The sequence below is a fragment of the Centroberyx gerrardi genome, chromosome 21 (assembly GCF_048128805.1).
Source record: "Centroberyx gerrardi isolate f3 chromosome 21, fCenGer3.hap1.cur.20231027, whole genome shotgun sequence".
NCBI classification, from domain to species: Eukaryota; Metazoa; Chordata; class Actinopteri; order Beryciformes; family Berycidae; genus Centroberyx; species Centroberyx gerrardi.
Window position 1 is genome coordinate 25,556,168 of NC_136017.1, and position 10,983 is coordinate 25,567,150.

Consider the following 10,983-nt stretch of genomic DNA (forward strand, 5'->3'; position numbering starts at 1 on the left):
GCCACATAAAACGCCGATTCCAGCCCGAAACAGCATTTTGCCACATAAAACAGTGATTCTCCCTCGAAACAGCCTTTAAAGGCAAAAAACGCTGTTTCCAGCCCGAAACAGCATTTTGCCACATAAAACACCGATTCCAGCCAGAAACAGCATTTTGCCACATAAAACAGTGATTCCACCTATAAACAGCATTTTGCCACATAAAACAGTGATTCTCCCTCGAAACAGCCTTTAAAGGCAAAAAACGCTGTTTCCAGCCCGAAACAGCATTTTGCCACATAAAACAGTGATTCCACCTATAAACAGCATTTTGCCACATAAAACAGTGATTCTCCCTCGAAACAGCCTTTAAAGGCAAAAAACGCTGTTTCCAGCCCGAAACAGCATTTTGCCACATAAAACAGTGATTCTCCCTCGAAACAGCCTTTAAAGGCAAAAAACGCTGTTTCCAGCCTGAAACAGCATTTTGCCACATAAAACGCCTTTTCCAGCCAGAAACAGCATTTTGCCACATAAAACAGTGATTCCACCTATAAACAGCATTTTGGCAGATAAAACACTGTTTCTCCATCCAAACAGCCTTTAAAGGCAAAAAACGCTGTTTCCAGCCCAAAACAGCATTTTGCCACATAAAACAGTGATTCCACCTATAAACAGCATTTTGCCACATAAAACAGTGATTCTCCCTCGAAACAGCCTTTAAAGGCAAAAAATGCTGTTTCCAGCCCGAAACAGCATTTTGCCACATAAAACAGTGATTCTCCCTCGAAACAGCCTTTAAAGGCAAAAAATGCTGTTTCCAGCCCGAAACAGCATTTTGCCACATAAAACAGTGATTCTCCCTCGAAACAGCCTTTAAAGGCAAAAAACGCTGTTTCCAACCCGAAACAGCATTTTGCCACATAAAACACCGATTCCAGCCAGAAACAGCATTTTGCCACATAAAACAGTGATTCCACCTATAAACAGCATTTTGCCACATAAAACAGTGATTCTCCCTCGAAACAGCCTTTAAAGGCAAAAAACGCTGTTTCCAGCCCGAAACAGCATTTTGCCACATAAAACACCGATTCCAGCCAGAAACAGCATTTTGCCACATAAAACAGTGATTCCACCTATAAACAGCATTTTGCCACATAAAACAGTGATTCTCCCTCGAAACAGCCTTTAAAGGCAAAAAACGCTGTTTCCAGCCCGAAACAGCATTTTGCCAAATAAAAAAGTGATTCCACCTATAAACAGCATTTTGCCACATAAAACAGTGATTCTCCCTCGAAACAGCCTTTAAAGGCAAAAAAACGCTGTTTCCAGCCTGAAACAGCATTTTGCCACATAAAACGCCTTTTCCAGCCAGAAACAGCATTTTGCCACATAAAACAGTGATTCCACCTATAAACAGCATTTTGGCAGATAAAACACTGTTTCTCCATCCAAACAGCCTTTAAAGGCAAAAAACGCTGTTTCCAGCCCAAAACAGTATTTTGCCACATAAACTAGTGTTTCCACCCATAAACAGCATTTTGCCACATAAAACGCCGATTCCAGCCCGAAACAGCATTTTGCCACATAAAACAGTGATTCTCCCTCGAAACAGCCTTTAAAGGCAAAAAACGCTGTTTCCAACCCGAAACAGCATTTTGCCACATAAAACACCGATTCCAGCCAGAAACAGCATTTTGCCACATAAAACAGTGATTCCACCTATAAACAGCATTTTGCCACATAAAACAGTGATTCTCCTCGAAACAGCCTTTAAAGGCAAAAAACGCTGTTTCCAGCCCGAAACAGCATTTTGCCACATAAAACACCGATTCCAGCCAGAAACAGCATTTTGCCACATAAAACAGTGATTCCACCTATAAACAGCATTTTGCCACATAAAACAGTGATTCTCCCTCGAAACAGCCTTTAAATGCAAAAAACGCTGTTTCCAGCCCGAAACAGCATTTTGCCACATAAAACAGTGATTCCACCTATAAACAGCATTATGCCACATAAAACAGTGATTCTCCCTCGAAACAGCCTTTAAAGGCAAAAAATGCTGTTTCCAGCCCGAAACAGCATTTTGCCACATAAAACAGTGATTCTCCCTCGAAACAGCCTTTAAAGGCAAAAAACGCTGTTTCCAGCCCGAAACAGCATTTTGCCACATAAAACAGTGATTCCACCTATAAACAGCATTTTGCCACATAAAACAGTGATTCTACCTCGAAACAGCCTTTAAAGGCAAAAAACGCTGTTTCCAGCCCGAAACAGCATTTTGCCACATAAAACAGTGATTCTCCCTCGAAACAGCCTTTAAAGGCAAAAAACGCTGTTTCCAGCCTGAAACAGCATTTTGCCACATAAAACGCCTTTTCCAGCCAGAAACAGCATTTTGCCACATAAAACAGTGATTCCACCTATAAACAGCATTTTGGCAGATAAAACACTGTTTCTCCATCCAAACAGCCTTTAAAGGCAAAAAACGCTGTTTCCAGCCCAAAACAGCATTTTGCCACATAAAACACCGATTCCAGCCAGAAACAGCATTTTGCCACATAAAACAGTGATTCCACCTATAAACAGCATTTTGCCACATAAAACAGTGATTCTCCCTCGAAACAGCCTTTAAAGGCAAAAAACGCTGTTTCCAACCCGAAACAGCATTTTGCCACATAAAACACCGATTCCAGCCAGAAACAGCATTTTGCCACATAAAACAGTGATTCCACCTATAAACAGCATTTTGCCACATAAAACAGTGATTCTCCCTCGAAACAGCCTTTAAAGGCAAAAAACGCTGTTTCCAGCCCGAAACAGCATTTTGCCACATAAAACACCGATTCCAGCCAGAAACAGCATTTTGCCACATAAAACAGTGATTCCACCTATAAACAGCATTTTGCCACATAAAACAGTGATTCTCCCTCGAAACAGCCTTTAAAGGCAAAAAACGCTGTTTCCAGCCCGAAACAGCATTTTGCCACATAAAACAGTGATTCCACCTATAAACAGCATTTTGCCACATAAAACAGTGATTCTCCCTCGAAACAGCCTTTAAAGGCAAAAAACGCTGTTTCCAGCCCGAAACAGCATTTTGCCACATAAAACAGTGATTCTCCCTCGAAACAGCCTTTAAAGGCAAAAAACGCTGTTTCCAGCCTGAAACAGCATTTTGCCACATAAAACGCCTTTTCCAGCCAGAAACAGCATTTTGCCACATAAAACAGTGATTCCACCTATAAACAGCATTTTGCCAGATAAAACACTGTTTCTACATCCAAACAGCCTTTAAAGGCAAAAAACGCTGTTTCCAGCCCGAAACAGCATTTTGCCACATAAAACAGTGATTCCACCTATAAACAGCATTTTGCCACATAAAACAGTGATTCTCCCTCGAAACAGCCTTTAAAGGCAAAAAACGCTGTTTCCAACCCGAAACAGCATTTTGCCACATAAAACACCGATTCCAGCCAGAAACAGCATTTTGCCACATAAAACAGTGATTCCACCTATAAACAGCATTTTGCCACATAAAACAGTGATTCTCCCTCGAAACAGCCTTTAAAGGCAAAAAACGCTGTTTCCAGCCCGAAACAGCATTTTGCCACATAAAACACCGATTCCAGCCAGAAACAGCATTTTGCCACATAAAACAGTGATTCCACCTATAAACAGCATTTTGCCACATAAAACAGTGATTCTCCCTCGAAACAGCCTTTAAAGGCAAAAAACGCTGTTTCCAGCCCGAAACAGCATTTTGCCACATAAAACAGTGATTCCACCTATAAACAGCATTTTGCCACATAAAACAGTGATTCTCCCTCGAAACAGCCTTTAAAGGCAAAAAACGCTGTTTCCAGCCCGAAACAGCATTTTGCCACATAAAACAGTGATTCTCCCTCGAAACAGCCTTTAAAGGCAAAAAACGCTGTTTCCAGCCTGAAACAGCATTTTGCCACATAAAACGCCTTTTCCAGCCAGAAACAGCATTTTGCCACATAAAACAGTGATTCCACCTATAAACAGCATTTTGGCAGATAAAACACTGTTTCTCCATCCAAACAGCCTTTAAAGGCAAAAAACGCTGTTTCCAGCCCAAAACAGCATTTTGCCACATAAACTAGTGTTTCCACCCATAAACAGCATTTTGCCACATAAAACGCCGATTCCAGCCCGAAACAGCATTTTGCCACATAAAACAGTGATTCTCCCTCGAAACAGCCTTTAAAGGCAAAAAACGCTGTTTCCAACCCGAAACAGCATTTTGACACATAAAACACCGATTCCAGCCAGAAACAGCATTTTGCCACATAAAACAGTGATTCCACCTATAAACAGCATTTTGCCACATAAAACAGTGATTCTCCCTCGAAACAGCCTTTAAAGGCAAAAAACGCTGTTTCCAGCCCGAAACAGCATTTTGCCACATAAAACACCGATTCCAGCCAGAAACAGCATTTTGCCACATAAAACAGTGATTCCACCTATAAACAGCATTTTGCCACATAAAACAGTGATTCTCCCTCGAAACAGCCTTTAAAGGCAAAAAACGCTGTTTCCAGCCCGAAACAGCATTTTGCCACATAAAACACCGATTCCAGCCAGAAACAGCATTTTGCCACATAAAACAGTGATTCCACCTATAAACAGCATTTTGCCACATAAAACAGTGATTCTCCCTCGAAACAGCCTTTAAATGCAAAAAACGCTGTTTCCAGCCCGAAACAGCATTTTGACACATAAAACACCGATTCCAGCCAGAAACAGCATTTTGCCACATAAAACAGTGATTCCACCTATAAACAGCATTTTGCCACATAAAACAGTGATTCTCCCTCGAAACAGCCTTTAAAGGCAAAAAACGCTGTTTCCAGCCCGAAACAGCATTTTGCCACATAAAACAGTGATTCTCCCTCGAAACAGCCTTTAAAGGCAAAAAACGCTGTTTCCAGCCTGAAACAGCATTTTGCCACATAAAACGCCTTTTCCAGCCAGAAACAGCATTTTGCCACATAAAACAGTGATTCCACCTATAAACAGCATTTTGGCAGATAAAACACTGTTTCTCCATCCAAACAGCCTTTAAAGGCAAAAAACGCTGTTTCCAGCCCGAAACAGCATTTTGCCACATAAAACAGTGATTCCACCTATAAACAGCATTTTGCCACATAAAACAGTGATTCTCCCTCGAAACAGCCTTTAAAGGCAAAAAACGCTGTTTCCAACCCGAAACAGCATTTTGCCACATAAAACACCGATTCCAGCCAGAAACAGCATTTTGCCACATAAAACAGTGATTCCACCTATAAACAGCATTTTGCCACATAAAACAGTGATTCTCCCTCGAAACAGCCTTTAAAGGCAAAAAACGCTGTTTCCAGCCCGAAACAGCATTTTGCCACATAAAACACCGATTCCAGCCAGAAACAGCATTTTGCCACATAAAACAGTGATTCCACCTATAAACAGCATTTTGCCACATAAAACAGTGATTCTCCCTCGAAACAGCCTTTAAAGGCAAAAAACGCTGTTTCCAGCCCGAAACAGCATTTTGCCACATAAAACAGTGATTCCACCTATAAACAGCATTTTGCCACATAAAACAGTGATTCTCCCTCGAAACAGCCTTTAAAGGCAAAAAACGCTGTTTCCAGCCCGAAACAGCATTTTGCCACATAAAACAGTGATTCTCCCTCGAAACAGCCTTTAAAGGCAAAAAACGCTGTTTCCAGCCTGAAACAGCATTTTGCCACATAAAACGCCTTTTCCAGCCAGAAACAGCATTTTGCCACATAAAACAGTGATTCCACCTATAAACAGCATTTTGGCAGATAAAACACTGTTTCTCCATCCAAACAGCCTTTAAAGGCAAAAAACGCTGTTTCCAGCCCAAAACAGCATTTTGCCACATAAACTAGTGTTTCCACCCATAAACAGCATTTTGCCACATAAAACGCCGATTCCAGCCCGAAACAGCATTTTGCCACATAAAACAGTGATTCTCCCTCGAAACAGCCTTTAAAGGCAAAAAACGCTGTTTCCAACCCGAAACAGCATTTTGACACATAAAACACCGATTCCAGCCAGAAACAGCATTTTGCCACATAAAACAGTGATTCCACCTATAAACAGCATTTTGCCACATAAAACAGTGATTCTCCCTCGAAACAGCCTTTAAAGGCAAAAAACGCTGTTTCCAGCCCGAAACAGCATTTTGCCACATAAAACACCGATTCCAGCCAGAAACAGCATTTTGCCACATAAAACAGTGATTCCACCTATAAACAGCATTTTGCCACATAAAACAGTGATTCTCCCTCGAAACAGCCTTTAAAGGCAAAAAACGCTGTTTCCAGCCCGAAACAGCATTTTGCCACATAAAACACCGATTCCAGCCAGAAACAGCATTTTGCCACATAAAACAGTGATTCCACCTATAAACAGCATTTTGCCACATAAAACAGTGATTCTCCCTCGAAACAGCCTTTAAATGCAAAAAACGCTGTTTCCAGCCCGAAACAGCATTTTGACACATAAAACACCGATTCCAGCCAGAAACAGCATTTTGCCACATAAAACAGTGATTCCACCTATAAACAGCATTTTGCCACATAAAACAGTGATTCTCCCTCGAAACAGCCTTTAAAGGCAAAAAACGCTGTTTCCAGCCCGAAACAGCATTTTGCCACATAAAACAGTGATTCTCCCTCGAAACAGCCTTTAAAGGCAAAAAACGCTGTTTCCAGCCTGAAACAGCATTTTGCCACATAAAACGCCTTTTCCAGCCAGAAACAGCATTTTGCCACATAAAACAGTGATTCCACCTATAAACAGCATTTTGGCAGATAAAACACTGTTTCTCCATCCAAACAGCCTTTAAAGGCAAAAAACGCTGTTTCCAGCCCAAAACAGCATTTTGCCACATAAAACACCGATTCCAGCCAGAAACAGCATTTTGCCACATAAAACAGTGATTCCACCTATAAACAGCATTTTGCCACATAAAACAGTGATTCTCCCTCGAAACAGCCTTTAAAGGCAAAAAACGCTGTTTCCAGCCCGAAACAGCATTTTGCCACATAAAACACCGATTCCAGCCAGAAACAGCATTTTGCCACATAAAACAGTGATTCTCCCTCGAAACAGCCTTTAAAGGCAAAAAACGCTGTTTCCAGCCCGAAACAGCATTTTGCCACATAAAACAGTGATTCTCCCTCGAAACAGCCTTTAAAGGCAAAAAACGCTGTTTCCAGCCTGAAACAGCATTTTGCCACATAAAACGCCTTTTCCAGCCAGAAACAGCATTTTGCCACATAAAACAGTGATTCCACCTATAAACAGCATTTTGGCAGATAAAACACTGTTTCTCCATCCAAACAGCCTTTAAAGGCAAAAAACGCTGTTTCCAGCCCGAAACAGCATTTTGCCACATAAAACACAGATTCCAGCCAGAAACAGCATTTTGCCACATAAAACAGTGATTCCACCTATAAACAGCATTTTGCCACATAAAACAGTGATTCTCCCTCGAAACAGCCTTGAAAGGCAAAAAATGCTGTTTCCAGCCCGAAACAGCATTTTGCCACATAAAACAGTGATTCTCCCTCGAAACAGCCTTTAAAGGCAAAAAACGCTGTTTCCAACCCGAAACAGCATTTTGCCACATAAAACACCGATTCCAGCCAGAAACAGCATTTTGCCACATTCCACCTATAAACAGCATTTTGCCACATTCCACCTATAAACAGCATTTTGCCACATAAAACAGTGATTCTCCCTCGAAACAGCCTTTAAAGGCAAAAAACGCTGTTTCCAGCCCGAAACAGCATTTTGCCACATAAAACACCGATTCCAGCCAGAAACAGCATTTTGCCACATAAAACAGTGATTCCACCTATAAACAGCATTTTGCCACATAAAACAGTGATTCTCCCTCGAAACAGCCTTTAAAGGCAAAAAACGCTGTTTCCAGCCCGAAACAGCATTTTGCCACATAAAACAGTGATTCTCCCTCGAAACAGCCTTTAAAGGCAAAAAACGCTGTTTCCAGCCTGAAACAGCATTTTGCCACATAAAACGCCTTTTCCAGCCAGAAACAGCATTTTGCCACATAAAACAGTGATTCCACCTATAAACAGCATTTTGCCAGATAAAACACTGTTTCTACATCCAAACAGCCTTTAAAGGCAAAAAACGCTGTTTCCAGCCCGAAACAGCATTTTGCCACATAAAACAGTGATTCCACCTATAAACAGCATTTTGCCACATAAAACAGTGATTCTCCCTCGAAACAGCCTTTAAAGGCAAAAAACGCTGTTTCCAACCCGAAACAGCATTTTGCCACATACGATTCCAGCCAGAAACAGCATTTTGCCACATAAAACAGTGATTCCACCTATAAACAGCATTTTGCCACATAAAACAGTGATTCTCCCTCGAAACAGCCTTTAAAGGCAAAAAACGCTGTTTCCAGCCCGAAACAGCATTTTGCCACATAAAACACCGATTCCAGCCAGAAACAGCATTTTGCCACATAAAACAGTGATTCCACCTATAAACAGCATTTTGCCACATAAAACAGTGATTCTCCCTCGAAACAGCCTTTAAAGGCAAAAAACGCTGTTTCCAGCCCGAAACAGCATTTTGCCACATAAAACAGTGATTCCACCTATAAACAGCATTTTGCCACATAAAACAGTGATTCTCCCTCGAAACAGCCTTTAAAGGCAAAAAACGCTGTTTCCAGCCCGAAACAGCATTTTGCCACATAAAACAGTGATTCTCCCTCGAAACAGCCTTTAAAGGCAAAAAACGCTGTTTCCAGCCTGAAACAGCATTTTGCCACATAAAACGCCTTTTCCAGCCAGAAACAGCATTTTGCCACATAAAACAGTGATTCCACCTATAAACAGCATTTTGGCAGATAAAACACTGTTTCTCCATCCAAACAGCCTTTAAAGGCAAAAAACGCTGTTTCCAGCCCAAAACAGCATTTTGCCACATAAACTAGTGTTTCCACCCATAAACAGCATTTTGCGACATAAAACGCCGATTCCAGCCCGAAACAGCATTTTGCCACATAAAACAGTGATTCTCCCTCGAAACAGCCTTTAAAGGCAAAAAACGCTGTTTCCAACCCGAAACAGCATTTTGACACATAAAACACCGATTCCAGCCAGAAACAGCATTTTGCCACATAAAACAGTGATTCCACCTATAAACAGCATTTTGCCACATAAAACAGTGATTCTCCCTCGAAACAGCCTTTAAAGGCAAAAAACGCTGTTTCCAGCCCGAAACAGCATTTTGCCACATAAAACAGTGATTCTCCCTCGAAACAGCCTTTAAAGGCAAAAAACGCTGTTTCCAGCCTGAAACAGCATTTTGCCACATAAAACGCCTTTTCCAGCCAGAAACAGCATTTTGCCACATAAAACAGTGATTCCACCTATAAACAGCATTTTGGCAGATAAAACACTGTTTCTCCATCCAAACAGCCTTTAAAGGCAAAAAACGCTGTTTCCAGCCCAAAACAGCATTTTGCCACATAAAACACCGATTCCAGCCAGAAACAGCATTTTGCCACATAAAACAGTGATTCCACCTATAAACAGCATTTTGCCACATAAAACAGTGATTCTCCCTCGAAACAGCCTTTAAAGGCAAAAAACGCTGTTTCCAACCCGAAACAGCATTTTGCCACATAAAACACCGATTCCAGCCAGAAACAGCATTTTGCCACATAAAACAGTGATTCCACCTATAAACAGCATTTTGCCACATAAAACAGTGATTCTCCCTCGAAACAGCCTTTAAAGGCAAAAAACGCTGTTTCCAGCCCGAAACAGCATTTTGCCACATAAAACACCGATTCCAGCCAGAAACAGCATTTTGCCACATAAAACAGTGATTCCACCTATAAACAGCATTTTGCCACATAAAACAGTGATTCTCCCTCGAAACAGCCTTTAAAGGCAAAAAACGCTGTTTCCAGCCCGAAACAGCATTTTGCCACATAAAACAGTGATTCCACCTATAAACAGCATTTTGCCACATAAAACAGTGATTCTCCCTCGAAACAGCCTTTAAAGGCAAAAAACGCTGTTTCCAGCCCGAAACAGCATTTTGCCACATAAAACAGTGATTCTCCCTCGAAACAGCCTTTAAAGGCAAAAAACGCTGTTTCCAGCCTGAAACAGCATTTTGCCACATAAAACGCCTTTTCCAGCCAGAAACAGCATTTTGCCACATAAAACAGTGATTCCACCTATAAACAGCATTTTGGCAGATAAAACACTGTTTCTCCATCCAAACAGCCTTTAAAGGCAAAAAACGCTGTTTCCAGCCCAAAACAGCATTTTGCCACATAAACTAGTGTTTCCACCCATAAACAGCATTTTGCCACATAAAACGCCGATTCCAGCCCGAAACAGCATTTTGCCACATAAAACAGTGATTCTCCCTCGAAACAGCCTTTAAAGGCAAAAAACGCTGTTTCCAACCCGAAACAGCATTTTGCCACATAAAACACCGATTCCAGCCAGAAACAGCATTTTGCCACATAAAACAGTGATTCCACCTATAAACAGCATTTTGCCACATAAAACAGTGATTCTCCCTCGAAACAGCCTTTAAAGGCAAAAAACGCTGTTTCCAGCCCGAAACAGCATTTTGCCACATAAAACAGTGATTCTCCCTCGAAACAGCCTTTAAAGGCAAAAAACGCTGTTTCCAGCTCGAAACAGCATTTTGCCACATAAAACAGTGATTCTCCCTCGAAACAGCCTTTAAAGGCAAGAAACGCTGTTTCCAACCCGAAACAGCATTTTGCCACATAAACTAGTGTTTCCACCCATAAACAGCATTTTGCCACATAAAACGCCGATTCCAGCCCGAAACAGCATTTTGCCACATAAAACAGTGATTCTCCCTCGAAACAGCCTTTAAAGGCAAAAAACGCTGTTTCCAACCCGAAACAGCATTTTGCCACATAAAACA